General features: G+C 44.3%; 1 protein-coding gene across 5 annotated transcripts in view; it reads left to right on the forward strand.

Moving 5' to 3' along the window:
• The first annotated feature begins 930 nt into the window (after positions 1-930).
• CYSLTR2 (cysteinyl leukotriene receptor 2) overlaps positions 931-22,120 on the forward strand; it is a 30,589-nt gene continuing 9,399 nt past the window's right edge. Inside the window, exons 1-2 of one of the 5 annotated variants that reach the window (XR_004384622.1) lie at positions 931-1,090; positions 5,536-5,750. The gene's annotated coding sequence lies outside the window, so the exon portion shown is untranslated. Of the gene's footprint in view, positions 1,091-5,535; positions 5,751-17,612; positions 17,921-21,037; positions 21,280-22,120 lie in introns of those variants that run through there. The other 4 variants (XM_032874071.1, XM_032874072.1, XM_032874075.1 and 1 more) reach the window with 4 other exon arrangements.

The following is a 22,120-nucleotide window of genomic DNA, read 5'->3' on the forward strand; positions in this document are numbered from 1 at the left end:
AATGTTACTGCAACATTCTATCCAAGACATGATGAAGAAGATTTTAATGGGGATAGGGGAAGTAAGAAATGGTTGGATTTAGGACACATTTTGCAGGTAGAACAAATAGAATTGGTTGGTTTGGATATTGGTTGTGGGAGAAAGAGAGGAGTTAAGAATGACTTCTAGGCTTACAGATAGAATGACTGGCTGAATCACTGTGGTGCCATTTGATTAGATGGGGTAGATGGGGGAGTGTATGCTTGGGAGGGGCCATGTTAAATGTATCCATGGAAGCGGACAATATAAATAAAAGCAAGAGAATATGGTAGGAAGAGGTCAGAAGACAGACTTCCGGGGCAAACTCACCTTTAGAAAAGGAGTAGAAGAAAAACATCAGGAAGGTAAGAAGAAGCAGCTCAAGGGGTACAAAAAGAACGAGAAGAGTCAGAGAAACAAAACGGAGAAAGTTTCAAGAAAGTGGCCGTAATTGCACAATGAGTTTGGGAAGGAAGAGGAGGACTGAGCAAGGACCTTTTATGTGAGCAGTGAGGAGGTTATGGGTGACCTCCAACAGAGCATTTGCAGCAGAATGGGGGAAGGCCGCTGCCCAGGAGCAAGTAAGCTGGAAAAGCAAGAGGGGGTGGGAAGTGCTCTAAACAGCTCTGTAGAGCTGTATCTATAAGGTGCATAAGGCAGCATTGCTGTTACTATTGTCATGGAAACAAAAAACATTTAGGAGATCAAATAGCTATTTAACGGCCCTGAGTCTATCCCATCACATTCCCTTGATCTGTTGTGAACGATGCTAATAAAAACAGGCGTTAGAGTGACAGGGTTAATCCAGGCTTCTTCCTTTTAGATGTGTAGTCTCTAATTGGAAGAATTCCCCTTCTTAAGAAGGAAGCCAGACCAACCCCCACACCAAGTTCTATAAAACTCTGAGAGACCAGCTGACCAAAGTTCCTTATTCTCTAGCTGTTAGCTGAAATTTTCATAAAATAAATTTGCTGTTTTCACTTTTAAGTCAGCAAGCTGAATTACTTGGAGGAGGAAAGCAGGAGGAGTAGAGGAGACAGAGAGAAGACAGCTGGAACACAGGAACCTTCGGGTGAGCATTTTTAATCTTTGTTTTGTTAATTCGTTACTGAGTATTGGAAGTTGCTGATAGCATGCTTCCTGAAAAGTAAGTTAATTTTGTTCCATTATAAATTTATTTTCCTACCATATACATAGCCGATTAAAAGATACTGGGAAAGTACAAAAAAGGAGAAGAAAGTAAAACCACCACTGAGCTAGTCTTTATTGACATTTGGGCGGTATTTCTTTCCATTCTTTTTTGCATGTCTGCATATAATTTTAGTTTGATTTCCACAGTTGTGTCCATACCGCATGGATTACTTGATGCTCATTTTTCCCCCCTTATAGCATGAACTGTTTCTGCATTGCTGTAAATTCTTCATAATCATAATTTTAAATTGCCGGGTACTGTTGCATTGAGATTTGCCACACCTCACTCCAGCATTCCCCTGATTTGGACCAGATAGCATCTTTCCTGTCTTTCATAGACTGGGTTATTTTATTATCTAAAAATGTATTTTTTCCCATTCGGGGGATAGGAGCTTTTTTTTGGCCGGTGGGGAGAGGAGGTTAAATTTGAGAATGTGTCAGTGGTTTTGCTCGGGGGTTAAATGAGAGGTAAAGCATGTGTGAGAGTGTATGTGTTTATCTGTTTATCACCCCTTTGGGCCCTGAATCTGGTTTAGCTACACATTCAGCCAGAATCACCTGATTCTGAGGAAATTAAAAAGTATCCCTAGAATAATTGAAACTTGGCTTTTGGAGATAAGCCAATCATCTGTAGTAGTTTTTGTTCTGTTCTGGTTTTGTTTGTTTTTTTTGTTTTTTAAAAATTTCCGAGGTCATTCTAATGGGTGGCCGGCATAATGACACCTGTCATTTATACCTAGGTCATTTGAAATATTTTCCTGTCTCTGACACATACCTGAGATCAATACCTATTAAGGGAAGGAGAGGTACAATTTCAGGCACACCACCCAAGTCTCTCTTGGAATACTGTATTAATAATGCAGAAGTAATTCGTGGGAAACCTAAAATGAACGAAACCTCTAGAAATATTTTTAAAGATCTTGTTTATTTATTTGAGAGAGAGAAAGTGAGAGAGTGAGAGCACATGTGCGCACAGGAGGCAGGGGAGGGGCATAGGGAGAGGCAGGGGAGGGGCATAGGGAGAGGCAGGGGAGGGGCATAGGGAGAGGCAGGGGAGGAGCAGAGGGAGAGGCAGACTCCTGGCTGGGCAGGGAGTACAACACAGGGCTCTATCCCAGGACCCCAAGGCTCCATCCCGGGACGCCAGGGTCATGACCTGAGCTGAAGGGAGACAGATGCTTAATTGATTGAGCCACCCAAGCACCCCCAAATCTCTAGAAATTTCTATCATCCACCTTAACCACATAAACCCTTGCGATGAGAATCTACTTATGAATTCCAATTTACTAATGCTTTAAAGAGATGGATTTGTTTCCAGTCCATTGGTTAAAGTTAGAGAGGCTGGGGCTCCAGAATGCTCCAAATGAATCAAAATTATGCCCAGCATCTGTTAGTATTCCACCTTCCTACCGGCCTGGGATCGTAAGGGGTACAACACAACATAAACAACACCTGTTCTAGAAGAAAAATAACATCTTTTTGCAACGTGCTCATTGCAATGTGTCAGGATCACCTTGGGCATTTTTAGTATCTCATGTGTATTCCAGACTCAGGGACTCCCATTTTCCAAGTTTGTCTTACACACCAGACATCTGAGGCACACTAATCCTCCCAGGATTAAGCCTGGAAGATAAAAGCCAAGCAAGGGCTCATACTGTTACCCAGGGGGCTCTCCTTAACACAAGTGGGATGCTGCAGAGAAAGGCAAGCATTCTGGGTTGCTCAGCTTTGTCATAGTGCCTTATCAAATGATCAGAACCTCCAGCCCTTGTCTGTGATTTTCTCGGGGCACTGACCACTGCCTTCCTTGTCCCGGAGTTCCTTATGTGCAGGTCTCGGTCCCTCTGCTGACCAAGAATGCTTGAGGATGGAGTCCTTGCAGACAACCTAGCACATGGGCTCCACTCAGAATAGATGGAAAGGGGGTGCCTGAGTGGCTCAGTCGGTTAAGCGTCTGCCTTCAGCTCAGGTCATGATCCCGGAGTCCTGGGATCGAGCCCCGCATTGGGCTCCCTGCTTTGAAGGGACCCCAATTCTCCCTCTGCCTGCTGCTCCCTGTGTTTGTGCCCTCTCTCACTCTCAGTCTTTCTCAAAAGAATAAATACAAATTTTAAAGAAGAAATATTTTAAGAAAGAATAGATGGACAGGGCGCCTGGGTGGCTCAGTGGGTTAAAAGCCTCTGCCTTCGGCTCAGGTCATGATCCTAGGGTCCTGGGATCGAGCCCCGCATCAGGCTCTCTGCTCAGCAGGGAGCCTGCCTCTTTGCCTACTTGTGATCTCTCTGTCAAATAAATAAATAAAATCTTTAAAAAAAAAGAAAGAATAGATGAAAGGTATAAATAAACTGTCACCAATAAATGTGCAAGTTAGATAACAGCTTATGTTTATCTCTGTTGAACCTATTAACTTTTTTATATTAACTCCTCTGTGGAGAAGATGGTGCAATGTCTGGCAATATTTGAAGGAAAACTTCTGTTGGACTGATGACTTGGTGGTGGTGTGGGCTGATGCCTCTGACAAAGAAAGTAATGGAACCTGGAGTAGTGAATTGGAACCAAAGAATCCCAAAGGTGGAAGCGTCCTTAGGAAGAGCCAGGGTCAGGAAAGGAAGCTTTTTGAATCTCTAGTGTTTTGAAGAGAGGTTTTGAGGAAAGGGGGGGGAGCTGATTTGAAGAAGAACAAGAAGGAAGAAAAGAGGAGAAGGGAGGGAGGACAGGCCAGGGGAGGGACAGAGAGAAGAAGGGAGTGGAGGAAAAGCGGGGAAGAGTGGGGAGTGGAGCTCTTTGCTCTAGAGGTTTCAAGATTAAGCTGGAAGAATTTAAAAGGATCCAGTCCACATACCTTTATTGTACATTATAGAAATAAGAATTTTTTTAATCAGTGAAGAAAAACTGAGTCCTACCTAAGGGTCCTCCTATGAGGCCGTGGAGATAGCATTTTACTTTGTTTGCGAATCCAGTACAGAAGATGGGATTATCTGCAGGGTACTTGGGGGCATCACAGATTCTTTAAAGGAAGTTGGTTTCTTTTTATTTTGTGTTTTACTGTGACAATAATTTTGTTCTCTTATAAATTCTCTGAGAGAATTGAAGGCAGTTTTCCTTGTTAGCTGGTAGCAGACAAATCCCTACCAGGAACTCATTTGGCACAGAGTGAGAAAAACAACTGTCAACCTTCAGATATATAAATAGTGTCCCTTTCTACAGTGTTCAGCGCAGAGTACCGCTTGGGTCCCTTCTGTCGACACCCCATTATCCTCAATGCCATTGATTCTGTATTCTTGTCCCTAGAACCTATATTTGAATTTTAGAAACAGTAAGTGTGTGAGGGAAAATATGCAAACATCATTTTGCTGCAAAAGACTACTGGGCATTTTTTTCCCCCTTGGAAGATATTTATTGTGAGACATAAAATGGGGGAGGTGAATAATACCATCTGTAGCTCCCTCAGGGATCTTTCACTGGAGCACATTTATGGGCCACAAGCTGTGCCAGGGCCTGAGGATACAGTGGTAGACAGGTGAGACCCCATGCCTGCCATCAGTGGTGAACAGTCTGGGGGGTGAAGATACACAGGAACTACGGCGGCCCTGAGGAGGAAGTGCTGGGACAGGAAGCCCATGGCACTGCGGGGCCAGGTGGGGCAGCAGCCAGCCAAGACTTGGAGGGGTCAGAGAAGTCTTTTTCTGGAAGAAGTGATGTCTAGAAAGAAACCTGAGGTTGGGTCAGAGATGGCCAGAGGAGCTGGAGCTCAGAGGGAATAGGCAAGAGAGAGTCAGGTGTGTTTAGGGCATTGAAACAAGTTCCATGAGGCTAGAATGGGTTTTAGTGAGGAAAGTTGTGGGGAGAGAATATGCTGGTTGACAAGTCCACATTGTGATATTCTTGGAGTTGAATTTCATTCTGATGTGATAGTGGGTTTTAAGCAGAAGTCATATGGTCGGGTATGCATTTTGGAAAGGTCACTCTAGCCACTGTGTAGAGAATGGGCTGAGCATAGCCGGAGTGAAACAGGAGACTGTGTGTCCTTTGTGCAGGTGGAAGATGACAACCTGTACTGGGCCCACCATCATCTGGTCCCTGGGACAGAAAAGAGAGGTGCGGGTGGAGATGGTTGGGTAATGAGGCCAGGTCTGCCCTGGGGAAGGAGGAAAGCCCTTGGTTTGCTTTTGTTCCATACTCTCTCCTCTTTAGGTTACAGATGCTCACAGCCCCATGCTACTGGCAGCTTCCTAGGGCACCATTCAGGACAATACCCCTGGCTTTCCATTTTTCCAGAGATACTGAAACATTCTCTCCTTCTCCTTTTGTTTCTTACTCTCCTAGGCAGGTGTCCTAGAGCTGGCATACCCAGAAGTTCTCAGGCTCTGCTTCCCTCGGCAACAGACAGGGTGGCATCTAGCATGCTAACGCATGGACCGTGTGTGAGTGCCAGGCTCAGTGCGGCTGTGCTGGAGCCTTCCGCCTGGGTCGCCTCCTTTGTCTTCTGGAGAAGTCCAAGAAGTTGAGTACTTGCTAATGCCCATGCAGTTAGCAAGGGGGTAGAGCTAGGATTTGGCTCCTGTTATGATGTACAGCTTTTCTATGATATCACGATGCCTCTGTATCATGTCAGGAAACAAAGGATGCTTAACAAGCGACCTCTGTAAATAATTTCTTGGCTCTTCGATGTGAACTTAATGGCAGAATATGAAGTGCCTTGGTAGGAGGGAAGAGAGAGAGAGAGACAGTTTTAATTTGATTAAACTTTGTCACTTTGATTGTGAGCAAGGATAGTCCTAATGCTGGCAGTTCCTAGAACTTATTGGACTGTGTTGGGTGATGGCTTCTGAGATGATACTTGCTGACCTTCTGTCTTCCTTCTGTCTTTGCAATGGGAAGACTGGAGAGGATCGGAGGCAGACGCAGAGTGGCCCTGTGGCCTTCCTGAGGTCAGAGACTGGGTTAGTCCCAGATACGGTCGGTCTTCCCAAATACACCGGTGAAGAGCACTAGGGGACAAAAAAAATCACTGAGATGGTTTTATAAAATTAAATCCATAATCAATGTCATGGGTTCATATGCTTTATTAACAAACAAGAGCTGAAAAGTGATAAGAGCCAGAGAAGAGACAGCATTTAGTCAAAATAATGCCTGAAGAAAATGAAGTCATATCTTTAAGGAGCTCAGAGCAGTCTTTACTCTCTCAGTTCCTTGCATTCAGCTTGTCTTTGTTTGTTGTAGTGGCTGAGTGTTGCTGGTTAGGAAGAAATTGGAAGAAAAGCTAGCTTTGGAGAACATTAGAGAATGAAACAAGGAGATTGAGAAGACAGAAGTGGGAAGTAGGATGTCAGAGATAATGCTGTGCATCTCACCCTTGGGATCAGAAAAGAGACCCCTCACGTGCTTGGATGCCGACCTTCTGCTAGGGTTCAGCTCCGGCTTCTTCCCCTGGGGATAAATTGTTCTTTGGAAGCGTTTGTACCCTCAAAATACACCAGAAAGGATGAAATTGTGAAGAAAAGAGCCCAATTTTAAGGGGCATTTATCCCCAAATGTGCCCTAAATCCATCAGCACCTTTTTTGCACAGGAAAATTATCCAGAAAGAAGCTTCACAGGGAGAATGAACAAACAAGAGGAGAAAAGCAAACAAGCAAACAGTGGAGAAAAACTTGTTAGCAAAGGGTAGAAAAAAGGCAAATATTGCTAACCCATAAATCTGATGCTGATATCTGACCTCTGATGCTTTTGAAAAGCCACTTTTCATCCCGGCAGATCTTTGCCCTAATGGCGGCTCTGGCAATAAACATGTTCTCAAGGTGCCTCTTCCTTCCATCTGTACATGTGCATTTGTGGTGGTGGATGTCATTTTACTACGCATTCTGGGAGCTGAGCTAAGTTCTCCTTTTGGGGGAGAAGTGGGTGCTGCGTGTCCAGTGTCATCCCCGAACTGGGCCCAACTGTCAATATTTCAAGAAGGCCCAGCTTTAGGCAGAGCCCAGGCCAGGAAGGCTCTGGTGGCTTCCTTGAGCTCCCAGGAGTCGGGAAAAGTACTAGAAGGCGAGAAAGGCAGATGCAAACTGAGGGGCACATGGGGATCGGCAGCTGGGCGAAATCACCAGAAAGCTGACAACCCAACTGCTGTGACTTTAAGAAAATGTTCTAATTAGCAAACTTAATGCAATAAGGTATCTGGTCTTTAGAAATAAAATAAGAAACCAAATTAATGAAATGCAGAATTTATTCTGGGGGTTTCTGAACTTTCTCGGGACATCCTGGAATTTAGTCAGCAGGTGGGTCAGGGAGATGGACCAATGGGCTGTCTCCTCCTTGCCGATCCTGGCGGTTGGCTGAAGGATCTCAGGAGAGATGGCGATGGGGGCTGGAAAGTCTGGTTACAAAAGAAACCACTTGTGTCAGATGATTACGGTGGAGAAAGTGCTCAGCGCACTTGGGAGCCCACAGAGATCCTCTTTGGCCCTATTGCGACGAAAGCTGGTGAAAGCCTTCCCACCCTCGCGGTAAGGGCTTGCTCAGGTCTTCCCCCAGATGGGAAATGGGCCAGATCCGGGGTTTCAAGCTCAGGGGTTTCAAGCTACTCCAGAAACCCGCAGCAATGCTATGAACAACTACACGTTGAATTTTTGGGCTGCCGAGCTCCGGGGCGAGCCAGGCACAGGTTGGTGGGATCTGGGACGACGGGGCTCTGTGAGCTTTGCGACTTCCAAACGTGGAGTCCTAACTAGAGGATGGAAACTAGACAGTGAAACTCTGCATTGGCCACGAAGCAGAAACTCCGATTATCCCTCAGGGTGAGTTACCAAGTCCTAGGACTCTGGCTGAAAAATCCCTCTGGCCCCAGAGCTTTGAAGGAGACTTTCTGCAGTAGAGAGAAAATGAGTTATTAGAGAATTTCCTCTCCAGGGAATTGCAGAGCCATAAATACTATTCAGCATTTACTGCTCTACAGCAGATCGGGGCCAAAGTGTTGACTTCTGGGCTATGAGGCCTGGGGAAGCGAGTGGCATTTGGAAGGCAAAGCGGCATTAGCCTGGTGCTTCGTGAAGTGACTTGCACTGTGGGGCACTTTGAGGCACTTCGGGAGAGACAGGGCAAAAGAAGGATGGGAGCAGCAGAATGCTCCAGCGTGCTGACTCCATGGAAACGGGGCCCTGTGTGGTTCACTCCTTCTCCCCGTCCCCCATTTATTCTGGAGGTCTGGGGACCAGCTCAGCACCTCATTCAAAAGATGTCGTAATCTCAGTTCTTTTTGTTCTCAGTTCTGTTTCGGTCTCTAAAACTTAATTTACTTGATCCCTTTGGAAAAAAATTGGAAAGTACAAGACAGTTCTGAGGAGGCAAGAAAGTGTACGAAGCTTTACGTGTCTGACGTGGCATGTGGGGCCAGTTTCAAGAAAGGGCTAGGCTAGCAGTCTTGCATTCCCAGAATCGGGCACTCGATGATACGTCCCTGTTTGCGGGGGTGTGTCAGTTCAGCATTCTGGGGCCTCTGGGGTTTCTAGGGACGAACATGTAGAATCTTCTGATCCAGAGGATTGCATCCTCTCCGCCTAATTTCAGGGGCTCTCAGTCTGTGATCCTTCGCAGCAACGACGACTCCCACATGGCACTGTCTGTCGTCCCAGCCCTGGTCTGCGTGCCATTTATGTGTCATCGCCCGTCATCCTCACAGCAGCCCTGTGAGGGAGCAACTAGTATCATCCCTGCCCCCGTTTTACTAAGGAGGAGTGGAGGCACAAGGGCATGAAGTGACTTGCCCAAGGTCACAACACCTATGAGTGAAAGAGCCGGCGCTCACACCTGGGATCTCTGCCCACACCTGCCGCTCTCTGCTGTTTTCCCGCAGCACAGACACCATATTTATTTATTTTTGCAATCAAATTATCTCTCAGCCTTGCTTTTATATTTTTACTAATGCCTCAAAAGCCTCGTCACCTTTTAAATCATTTCTATAGACCCCAATTTTGAAGTTTAATCATAAGAGTTAACATCGTGGAGGGCTCAGACGGTGTGAAATGCCTCACACTCATTGTGCCATTTACAGACAAGGAAAGAGAGGCGCAGACAAGTTACATCGCTTGCAAACAATCCCCAAGCTGGTAAATGGCAGATCTGGCTCCATGACCTTAGCCCAACTCCATCCTCTGAATATTTCCGTGAGGTATAAAAAGAATGTCCTATTTGCCATTCCACAGTATGCAGTAGCTCTTAGGGCTCAAATCTCAGTTATAATCTAAAGTTGTCAGAGAAAACGAAGAGCATTATTGTTAGGGGAGAGTAGTGAACTGCAGCGTGGTTATTAAAGCAGAAGCCTCACACTGTGGAGAACTTCAAACCCATGGTGACTTAGGGGGAGGATGTAGACATCAGTAGGGAGGAGAGGGAGAGGTCTGATGGGGCCGAGAATTCACCTGGACCATCAAATCCCACGGGTCTGCGATGTTTTGACTTGTTTAATCTCGCAGTGGTTTACAGGTCAGGAGAGGCTAATGGTTTCTAGGCATCAGCTAACAAAACTCAGGGTTACAGTGGTGACTTTGTAACGTGGAGAGGAGGGATAGAATTCAAGGCATGTCATATAAAAATGATGGTGATAACTCTGTCAACTGATGTGATGTGAGATATTAAAGAAAGAGAAAAATGAAAGAAAACATCCCCCAAATGGTCACCAGCCATCTGGCTCCACTCCAGCTGCCATAACGAAATACCACAGACTGAGTGGTTTAAAGAACAGAAATTTATTTCTCGCAGTTCTAGAGGCTGGAAGTCCAAGATCAAGATGCTGACAAGATGGGTTTTATTCTGAGACCTTTCCTCGTGGCTGCCATCTGGCTATGTCCTCTCACATGGCAGAATGTGTTTCTTCTCCTAGGACACTAGTCCTATTGGATCAGAACTCTACCATATCACCTCATTTAACCTTAATCACCCCCATGAAATCCCTATCTCCAAATACAGTCCCATTGGAGGTTGGAGCTTCAACATGTAAATGTCAGGGGTTCACGTTCAACACCAGCTGAGTGGGATTGATTTGAGAGGAAGGATAGACCCAAGTAAGATCTGAGGTAGAGACAGAATCTCCAAATAAGGCTATCCTCTAGACAACTAGAAATATAGGAGCATGGCTTAGGTTAGAATTCAGGAAAAAAAACACTTAAATTTTCTAGATCTCAGAGCTCTTTTTCTTTATTTGTAAAACTGAGATAAAAATGCCAACTCAGCCTATCTCAAAAGATAGCCAAGTGGAGCAAATGAGGTAACGGAGAAAAAAAAAGTCTTTGTAAATTATAAGATGAAAATATGGTATTTTCATATGTAAGCAACATCTGGGAGTCGGAGGCAGAGAGATGGGGTAAGTTCTCCATGGTGGGTGAGTTCTTGGGGGGTTATAGAGAGACATGAACTGAGGACCATGGTGGGGCTCCAGTGGGGTCCACAATTGGGTAAAGAAGAACTAACAGTGGATTCGGAAGGGCTGAACAATCACAAAATGGAAAACCACAAGGACTCAGGACCACAGAAGAGAGAGAAGGAATGGAGGTTTCACTGATAAGACCTGAGGACCAAATTCTAGAGTAGCTGAGAAGGAAGTTTAAGAAAGGGCAATAGAACCAACTGTTGAACAGAAACAGATGACCTCATCCTAGTCCCCTATGATGCACAGGTGGCTCTCATGAGGTGGTGGGGATGGGGCAGGGCAGCTACTGCTGTAAGTTAAAAAGGGGGCGATGAGAAAGAAATGACAACAGTGAGCCCGGAGTTCAGGGAATTTAAGAGTGAGAGGACAAGCAAAAACAAAAATTCCAGTAGGTCGCAGAACAGAAGAGAACACTGGCGCTGGGTTGACCACTCGCTGCGTGGAGTGAACATATTCTTTTCTTTACAACTCAGAACAATCCTACAGGCTCTCTTGTTTAGCCTCACTTGGAGGGTGAGGAAGCCAAAGGGTAGAGAGTAAGAGTTATGCAGCTGGAAAAGCAGGCAGCTTGGGAGTCAGACAGGCCCGCTAGCCTTCAGGTACAGAGTACATTCAGCCTAGAGGTTCGGGTGGATGAAGTTGGAAGAGAGAAGGAGAAACGAAGAGAGGAGGAGACCCAAGTCACAGGAGGGAGTGTGGCTAAGGGTCACAATCAAGGTGTCTCCAGAGAAGAGAATACTTGCAGCTTCCCTCCCAGACTCAGAATGCTCCTCCAGCAACATGCCCTTCACAGCCGCAGAACAGGAAAGGATCCTCTCCCAGCTCAGCAGTCACTGCTGCCCCGTCCTTGGGTTTTCACCTGACCCCTCTGGTCACTGATAAACTTCTTATTGCAGAGTCCCCTGAGACTTTTATCCTGCTTCTTCCACCAGTCTTTCTCCTGGTCTCCTTGACACTGCATTCTTGATTCATCTCTTTTGGTTTGGGTTTGGCCAGCCTTTCTCATCCATCTTTCCAGGCTCCTGTTCTCTGCCTGGCTCTTAACTGGTGATTCCCCCACCCCCACTCCTCACCCCCAAGGTCTTATCTCTGGCGCTCTTTCCTTCTCTGTTTTCATGTCCCTGTGGGAGGTCATTCAACTTCTCTGGCTTTAGTCACCATCAAGTGCTGATGAACCACAAACTCAGCAAGCTCCCTTAACCCCTCCACCCCAGCTCTAGACTGCAAGGGGACAGTTTATTTACATGTGTCACAAAAGCCTCATATTCAAAATGTCCCTAGTTGAACTCATCCTCTCCACCCCTCCCCCGCCCCAACCCGAAAACAGCATCTTCTTATGTCCTTTTTATTAGTGGAAGGCACCATTCTCCCAGCAAAGACCTGAGAAGATTCCCCCCCTGCCCCCACTTCCCTTGACATTCCATAAGTGGTCCAGCCACAACTCTGGCCACCTCTCATTTTTCTTTATGTCTCTCAGTCCCACCCAGATGTCCACCCCCTCTGCCCTGGACAATTCCTTGCAGTCTCTCTGAACCTAGGCTTGCCTCCTTCCCAACTGTCCTCCACCTGCTGCCAGTATCACCCTTCTAAAAATACGCATCTGCTTTCTGCAATTCAAGGGCTCTTATGGCCCCCAGAATAAAACCCAAACTCCTTTGTGTGGATGTAGGTCACTCTCAAACCACCCTTTGCCCAACTCATCCTTCCTTTCATGCTTCCCCTAGGTTGTTATCACTTGCCGTTCCCCAGACTTGCCCTGTGCTCACAGCAACCAGTCTTCACACAGCCTGGTCCTCTGTCTGGAACCCCTGGCCCCTCTCCTTAGCCAGCCTTTCCCCTTAGTACCTTAAAAACACTCTTGTTCCCCAAGGCTGTTCCCTACAGCATTTCATTCTGATGGCCCTTCTCACCTGGCTTTGTCTACTACGTTTCTGGTTTATTTACCACTCTGGGGGTTCCTTCAGCTCTAAGGTTGTATTTTCTTCCTTGTCAGGTACACAGGACCCAGTATTTGCAGTGCAGAAAGAGGCAGAAGAGCTTTGTGACAGAGAGCAAGTAGCGGCGTTTAAGCCCCATCCTACCACTAAGCGACAAGAGAACTTGGGCACACAAGCTACTCCATATCTTTGCACTTTTAATTTTCCTCATCTATAAAATAGCCAATTCAGACTATCTAGGGATATCTGGGGACTAACTGAGTTAACACGCAGAAGGAGCTTTGCAGAGTGCGGACCACAGAGTAAACACAGTACGGGCTGGCTGCTGCTTATTTTGAATGAGCAAACATTTGTGACTGGTGGAGGACGTGAGCTTTTTCAGAACCCTCAGGCAGGTCTGGCAAAGGCGGGTATCTCGAAGTGAGGGCAGTGAGGGTAGCTGACGAAATCAGACAACCAAGGGCCTGATGTTAACTTGATGAAAGGATTTTCACTGTGGGAGTTAGAAGTCCAGGAGAGAGTGGCCAAACAGAGGACCCAGAACATCACCTAGTGGTAACCTGGGAGGCTGCTGGCAGGCAGGTCTATAGCTCTCCTGTCTTGGTGCTGATGGCTTAGAAAAATCCCATCATGAATTCTTCATAAAGATGATGCCTAGGGCACTGACCTTTATTCTCCAGAAGATTCTTGATTCTTCACCGGTTTATCTCAATCTCACAGCCTCCGGTTGCGTAATGCTTATCACTCTCTGCTTCCTGAGGCTCACGTGTCTGTCGGTGTGTCTGAGTGCCTCAGTCTTCAGGTTCTGAGACAAGTCCCAGGCCCAGATCTCAGCACTGAAGTCGAGTACACCTGTGGGCACACAGTCCCGTTTGGATCTGATGGGGGCGGTGGAGGAGTGGGGGGCGAAGGGGGAGGTACTCTGTGACAGCGGATCCTTAGGCCCTGTCAAAAAATGGATTATTCTTTAAAAAAAAAAAAAAAGGTATTTTTTCTAAGTACAGTTTAAAATATCTCTGTGACGTTTTGGACAGTTGCGGCTTTGCTCTGACCATGAAGACATCCCAAACATCAATGGAAGCTATTCATCTACAGCAGATTCTTACCACGCAACACATGTGGTTTTCTTCCTAACTGAAATACGGAATCCCTGTCTCCTGCGGCTTCTCACTGTTTCCTCTGTCTTGTTGCGGGAGACAAAGCCTTAATTCTTTCTTTGTTCCCGGCTCCTTTTCAGTCTAGGAAGCTGCGTACTCCTCTCCCACCAAGGCAGTGGGAATTAGGCTGTCAGTTTATTTCCTAATTTTCCTTGAATTTACCTCTTCATGTATTTCTCATCTTCCTGTCACGTACTTAATTGGTCTGGCTGATTTTTATAGCCACATACAGCAAGCGATTTCTTTTTCTTTTTTAAAAACAGTCCAAAAGGTTGAAGTGTGATGTGGTCAGTTGTATTTGATATGGGCAGGAAAGAACAGCCAAAATGTTTTAAAGGATTCTCAAGAGAAAGTGTTGAGCTAAATGGAATTTTGGAACTGAGCTGACCTGCTTTTAGCCTGTGGCTGGTAGCTGGATGAGGCTTCTAGGAAGGGTATCCATGTATTTTCTTTCTTAAGCTTTCCAGGGATTAAGATGCTCTTGGAATCAAAGCTCCAGCTTTTCTAGGGTATCCTCTCCCTGCAACTGAGGCTGTTCGTCAGCCATCGACCACTCCCACTCCCCTCCGGTCCCCTCCAGGGCCCAGAACCAATCCCAATCTCAGGTAGAGGAACAGAAACAGCTCTAGAACTCAGTTACCCTGGGGGATGATCTGATCCTGAGTTTGTGCCTTGGCTTTAAAGTTGGGGATCTCTCTTTGTTCTGAGATTTGGTCTCCACCTCATTAGGGAAAATGGACCCCAGTCTTGGCATCCCTGGCCTGAGTCTCTGTGCCCAAGCCCTTGGGCTCTCCAAGACTTGGGGCCTCTGGGACTCGGAGCCTCCAAAACCCAGGGCCTCTAAGACTCGGGTCTCCAAATCACAGGGCCTCTAGGACTCAGGGCCTCTAGATTTCAGGGCTTCCAGGATTCAGAACTTCCAGGACTCAGGGATCTCAGGACTCAGGGCCTCTAGGACCAGGACTCAGGGCCTCTAGGACCAGGGCCTCCAGGACTCAGGGTCTCTAGGATCAGGCCTCGAGATTCAGGGCCTCCAGAACTCAGGGCCTCCAGGAATCGAAGATGTCAGGACTCAGGACCTCCAGAACTCAGGGCCTCCAGGATTCAGGGCTTGCCTATACTGACCCTCTCCTTGCACCATGGCATGGCTCTAAATGGTCTTGAAGCTTACAGACAAACTTCCCCCTGAGTTCTGCCTTGCTCTCCAGTTGCTCAAGGAGTCCCTGTTGCTAGGGTCTGGTTTTGGTTCCCTCACACCCCTCAACTTCCTGGTGGGAACACCTGTTACCATCTTTTTTGATGACCTCTTGTCTGTGGTCACACCTGCTAGATTCCATGCCCTGCATATGATGAGGGACTTTCCTCAGCATCCATAGCTGACAGTGTCTCTGAATGCTTGCCACACCCTAGTCAGGGAGGAGGGCAGGCTGCTTCCCAACCTACCCCAGCTGCCATTCTTTTTTTTTTTTTAAGATTTTATTTATTTATTTGACAGAGATCACAAGTGGGCAGAGAGGCAGGCAGAGAGAGGGAAGCAGGCTCCCCGCTGAGCAGAGAGCCCAATGCAGGGTTCGATCCCAGGACCCCAGTATCATGACCCAAGCCAAAGGCAGAAGCTTTAACCCACTGAGCCACCCAGGCACAACCCCCCACCCCCGCGGCCATTCTCATTGCAATTCACAAGTCCTGTTGGTCCTGAGATAGGAGCTGTGGTCTTCATGGTCAAAAAGTCTAAAGATTGATTATTTTTAGGTCCATTTCTACTTTTTTCAGATTCTTCTCTGGTCTGTTAGATACGAGCTTTCCCTAAGATTCTATCAGAATCCTGGCTCCAAAGTTAGAGTCTTTAAGACTAGAATAGATTCTGTATGGTCATATGGATAAGACTCCATCCTTCCCCCAGCCCCCACCAAAAAAAAAAGCCATTTGTAATAAAACCCCTGGGAACATGGGAATTCCTCTGGCTGGGCATATACCAGTCTTATTTATCATGGCTTGTCTCTTTGTCCCCAAGGCTCTGTTTGTTGACCCTGGTTCTAGTGCTCCGCCCTTCCAGACACATAACTGTGACATTGAATCCAGCTCCAGGCTTGCTTCATGGACTTGGGTTGTGCTGCCTGTACCACCTCTAGCATTTTGGGATTTGGGGTGTGATCCTTCTGTCCTAGCCCTGCCAACCAATAGAAATTTTAATTCCCTATAAGATGAGTTCAAACACTGTCTCCAAGTTCCTCATTTTGCTGTATTACCTTTCCTCAATTAGGCTTACAGAATTCCAGCCTCTGTGTGACCATCTTTCTGAACTGCTTCTCTACCATGAGCTGTCTCCTAAGCTCTAGAGCATACTTTCCTCATCCCAGCTGATGGCCTCACCATTCTCCCTATAACCCAAGCAAGAAACCTCAGACTTGCTGCTGAGACAGATCAAAAACAGAGAGCCATGATTCATGTCATCACAATGAAGGCCCTATGGTCCTCTCTGAAATAAGAGGTGGCCCTCAGCTCTGCATATGAGAATTCTCATCTTGTCAGTCTACTCCTAGGCCTAAAGAAATCAATTTATACAAGTCCAACTCACAGGGAAATAATTTTTAACCCAGAATTCTTGTTATTCTGGTTTGAATGTTTATAAAGGGAAGTTCTATGTTCCCTTTATTATAACCTTCCAGCTCACGATTCAAAGTCCACCCTTCCAGAGAGGCCTGATGAAGCAGATGGGTTATTAGAAGGCTGCCTGATAGAAATGGACTGAAAGCAAAAGAGTGGAATTGTTTTGAGAGATTTTCATCATAAACTTGTCAGAAAAATCCGAGTTGTCAGTATTTCTGTACAGTATGCCCTTCTAGCAAACACGAAGAGGAGTCTACTTTTTACACTTCATACTAACATGAGAACTGAGGTCATCACCCTCATGGTCAGTAGAATGACAGATGTCGAAGCGAGATCATTCCTACATACATTCCTGAGGGTGGAAGAGCAAGGGGACATTTATCCAGTACCAAGTACTGTGTGAAGTGCTCTCTCTCTCTCTCTCTCATTTAATGGTTACAACAACCCCATGAAATCAATGTTATATATCCTTGTTGTGGGTTGAATTATATCTCCCCAAAAAGACAGATCCAAGTCCTAATCTCAGGTACCTGTGAATGTGACCTTATTTGGAAATAGGATCTTTGTAGATGGACTTAATTAAGATGAGGTCCTACTGGAGTAAGATGGGCCCTAAGCCAAAAGACCTGGGTTCTTGTAAGAAGAGGAGAAGACACAGAAACATAGAATATGTAGTAGGAAGATGATGTGAAGACACAGAAGAAAATACCATGGGAAAGTCAAGAGATTGGAGTGACACATCCACAAGCCAAGGAAAGCCTAAGATTGCTGGTAGCCACTAGAAGCTAGAAAAGGCAAGGAAGATGTCTTCCCTAGAGGCTTCTAAGGGAATATGGCCCAACTGACACCTGGATTTCAGATGTCTAGCCTCCAGAACTGTGAGAGAATACATTTCTGTTGTTTAAGCCTCTAGGTTTGTGGTACTTTGTTAAGGCAGCCTTAGGAAATTAATACAATCTCCATTTTACAAATGAAGTAATGAATACTCAGAAATGCTGGTTTGCCCAGAAGTAAGTGCTTAGAACTCCCCAACTCCAAACACTTGAACACTTGCTGGTTGGACTGGTCCATTGGGTGGGGGTTCTCTTTCTCTTCTATCAAAAATTCTTGTTCCAGAAAAATTATATACTAACATCAGCATTTCCCTGTAAGTAAGATTATTTAGAACATTAGTTCTGTGGAGTATTAAAATATGTTAATGTGCACAAGAGTTCTTAGGATCAAAAAAAGGGAAGGTTTCTGTGTATAAATCAAGCTGTCTTTTTTCTGTCTTTCTGCAGGACCCCCATAGAGCCTTTAACGTGCATTATGAATCTCTAAGAGAAGAATACTAGAGTTTACAATATTTCTCAAGCTGATTTAAACATGGAAGGCTTGTCTTTTACAGAGTATCCTATGGAATTCATATTCTGTGAAAGATACTTTGGGAAATGCTGAATTAAAGAAAAAAGCTTTTTTTTTTTTTTTTTTTTGTACAGCATTTACATGTCAACCATGTTTTCTGAGTTACACCTTCACATAAGTGTCTGAAGGAGAATTGAAAAACATCCTTGCTGCATTAAAATATATTAACAAACCATCTCTTTGGATAGGTTAATTTAACTAATGTTTTACCATAACTTTTTTATTCTTTAGATCTTTATGTGGATTCTCAGAGTCAATGTCTTCTAGCCAAGGCCATTGGGAACATACCTGTTGTTGAACAAAGGTGGGTCTATTGACTTGTGTCAAGGCAGAATGCACATGAAGGGAAAGTGGGGCATTTCAGAAAGAGGATGTTAGGAATTATAATAGGACTTATGCTTGCATTGGATACTTTGGGGGTAATATTCAAGGAAGCAGGACTTTTCAGGAACAAGGATGGTTAGTTCGTATAACAGACTCTGAAAAATAGGGACCCATACTGTCATACTCCGATAATGAAAACATGTCCCCTGATCCTCCTGTTCTTTTCTAGACATCCAGCAAGGTTCCCTATTCCCATACCTTAAGTCTTAAGCTGTTATGTAATATTTATACAGGTTCAGTAGTAAGTGTTTACTCTAGTAGAAAATTCTCTTTGGCTAGTTAAGGAGAAAGTAAGGACTATGTTATTATCTATGACAACTCTGCCTAACGAATTTACATTTAAACCTGGGCCTTGTCAAAGATAAACAAAGCCAGACGTTAGTTAAAGGAAGGACAGATTTTAATCAGTAATACACTCTTACAGTAGAGAAAAGAGCCCAACATTAGCTGAACTCAACTTCATTTTTTACAGAGGTGAGTGGATGTTTTTAAGGAAGAATGAAGGAATAGAGAGGGGGTAAACAGGCGTTCAGCAGAATCAGGGAAGTGAAAAATTACAAAAAATGGGAAGGGGAGGTTGGCGCATGTGAACTGCATCTGGGTTTGCTAACTGACACTTCTGAAGCTTAGGATGCTACCCTCCCTAAGGGAGGGAGACAGGAGGCCTATCTTCAGGCGTTGGCTGGAACAAACAGTAAGTTTTTTCGATTGCCTTGAGTTTTTTCAGGCTCTATAAGAAGGGGAGGTTATGGCCATCCTAGAGATGTAGCCCTAAACTGTTAAAAAAAACTCTTAGTCCTTCATTTTTTAAAAAGATTTTATTTATTTATTTGACAGAGAAATAGAGAGAGAGCACAAGTAGGCAGAGAGGCAGGCAGAGGGAAAGGGAGAAGCAGGCTCTCTACCGAGCAGAGAGCCCAATGCAGGGGTCGATCCCAGGACTCTGAGATGGTGACCTGAGCCAAAGGCAGCCACTTAACTGACTGAGCCACCCAGGTGCCCCTCTTAGTCCTTCATTAAGGAGGGCATGTGATGTAATGAGCGCTGGGTATAAGACTGAAGAATCACAGGTCTGTACCTCTGAAATCAATAATATATTGTATGTTAATTGAATTTAAATAAAAAATACTTTTTAAAAAAGAAAGAGTGTGGCAAACATAGGTTGAGAAATCCTCATAAACTGTATGAACAGTTGTTGCATATTTATGTGGTTAGGCTAGGCTGTCTACCCCTTCAGAAATACTTTCTCCTCCGTCCTACCACTAATTCTTATGTGTTTGGACATGAGGCAAAGTTTTCTGGCTTAGAGTCATGTTACATCTTTACTGTTTACACAAGCAAATATTTTTTCGTGTTGTAGTAGAAAATCTATCAAATGGGAAAACGATTGTGACATTTTGTTTATAGGAAAATTATTTACAGACGACAAAACAGCATTTACAACCTACTGTCGTTTTTGTAATTTAAAAAAATGTTAACACAGAAAAAAACAAAACCAAAAAACTGTTAGTCCTTTATTCAAGTGGGAAGCCTAGCAAGAAGAGGGCTCCGAGGAGCCTGGCTAGCATTTGATCAAGAAGCGAGTCTTTGTCAGGTTCCAGAGCAGAAGTTGTATACTTTAAATACATAATGCTCTCGCCAGGGTCAGAAACAAGTTATGAGTGATTCTTTCCGATTGCATTATTCCAACTCTGGTGGTTGGTTGCTCATTATGCACACCGGGCAGTCTGTTATCTCTGCTGAGAGAGACTTCTCTCAATTAGCGTGTGCCTGACTCTCTCAGATGTCTCTATGTAACTTTTTAGGGAAACGTAATTTCTGGAGGGGTGGTAATTTTAAACATCTGATGTCCTCTAACGATGATAGTGAATACACAGGGTGAGTTAGTGTGTGGCAGGTGGGTATAAGCTCGATGTCTCCCTAAGAAGTAGACAAGCGGTAACCGGGAATTTAAGATTCATTTCTCACAATAGGAATGAGACTTTTTTCTTTATTTGAGTATCTGTGGTGGAGAGTCATTGGAGGTGGACAGATGCCTTCAGTGGAGTCAAACAGGTCCTGCAAAGCAGGCTGGAAGGTTGTTGAAGAAAATAAAGTAATGTTTTCTACCCAGGTTAGACTCAATCTTTGTTCCCACTCCCAAAGGGTTAGGTTTTGCTGATAGGGTTGTAAGGACTTCGGCAGAAGCATTTTGTAGATATGGGGTCAATATATAATTTTGATAAGACTGAAATTAGGGTTAATTATGTGAGGAGAAACTTAACTATCAGAAGGGATAGAGAGAAGAAAATTTATATCTTGAAGTATTTTTCATTTGTTTTTTGGTTGGTTTTATTTATTAAGTTTTGTCAGTAATCTGTTAAATTCAGAACAGTAGCTATGATCTAAGAAAAAAACAACCCAGAGGGGAGCCTGGGTGGCTTAGTTAGTTAAGTGTCCCTAACTCTTGAACTCAGGTCCTGGTCTCAGGGTTGTGAGTTCAAGCCCCACATTGGACTCCATGCTGGATGTGAAGTCTACTTAAAAAAAAAAAAAAAAAAAAAAGAAGTGGAGGGGGAGGAGGAGAGGGAAGGGTTTACAAATTAAGTAAATAAATTAAGCAATTACAAACAAATTAGGAGGAGTTTGTAATCTGAGTTTGTAAACTCAGGTAATTTGTGGGTTCTAGGGGGGCTGATCTCATTGCTTGCAATCAAAGCCAGTGGAAATACTTCAATCACGAGAAGGTTGAGGGTGTTAGAATGCCATTTGTTCTTGTTACTTTCCCTGTTGTCTATGGATAAGTACAGTGACGTTACTAAGTAAAAGTTAAAGCTTTGTGGTTCTTTGATGACTCTATCAGTGAAATGTATGTCTCTTACAGAAGAGACAAGTTGGGATTCCCAAATCAAGCAATTTTTTTTTTCTACAGAGCTCTGTAGCAAAGAAAAGCCTTGACACACTCTGAGAATGAGCAATAACCGGAACACATTCATAGACTTTCTGGAGATGTTCAAAGGAGCCTTGGGACTGTGGATGTCCATGTTCTACCTTTACAGACTTGCTAGAATTGTGTTGATGGCAGATGGGGCATACATGGGAGCATCCTTAGCGATAGCCTTCAAATTACCCTGCCAGTGTTGGTTTAATACCATCACCAGTTTATCTCTGCTATTACAGGTAATATCATGAAGCAGCCTTGTTAAACTCTACTTTTATTATGGCTGTATCTTTGGGTAATAGCAAAGAATCTCAGGGTTCTTTGATCCATTGTTTACTTTTGATCCATTGTTTACTTTGATCCTTTTTTTTTTTTTGCATTTTCTAAAACTTTCGACTCTTAAAGATGGCTGAATTTTAGAGCAGTAATTAAGAAAACAATTAAGAACCTATGGGGTATTATGCTAAGTAAAATAATTCAGACAGAGAAAAAACAAATACTGTGTGATTTCACTTATATATGGAATCTGAGAAACAAATGAACAAATAAAATAAAACTCATAGAGAGACTGGATTGGGGGCTGCCAGAGGAAGGGGGTGGGAGTAGGAGACATGGGTGAAGGACATGCAGAGGTACAAACTTCTGATTATTAAAATAAGTCAGGGAGATGTACAGTGTGGTACCTATAGTCAATAATATTTCCTGCATATTTGAAAGTTGCTAAGAAAGTAGATCTTGGAAGTTCTCATCACAAGAGAAAAAAATCTGTTAATTATGTGTGGTGGTGGATGGTAACTAGACTCATTTTGGTGATCCTTTCCCAAAGTCATGTTGTACATTTGAAATTAACATAATGTTATATGTCAGTTATGCTTTAATAATCTTTAATAGAAATCTCTATTTCTAAGGTATTTTGAATTCATGAATGAATGCAAAATCATATTCTATGTATCAGTATAAATATTTGTTCTTTTATCCATTTGTCAGCAAGTGTGGGTAAAGGCAATTAACTTAACCATCTGAATATTTTAGTTCAAGGTAAAGCTTATATTTCAAGGATAAAGTCACGTCACCAACAGC

The sequence above is a fragment of the Lontra canadensis genome, unplaced genomic scaffold (assembly GCF_010015895.1).
Source record: "Lontra canadensis isolate GAN:19392208 unplaced genomic scaffold, GSC_riverotter_1.0 scaffold51, whole genome shotgun sequence".
Classification (NCBI taxonomy): Eukaryota; Metazoa; Chordata; class Mammalia; order Carnivora; family Mustelidae; genus Lontra; species Lontra canadensis.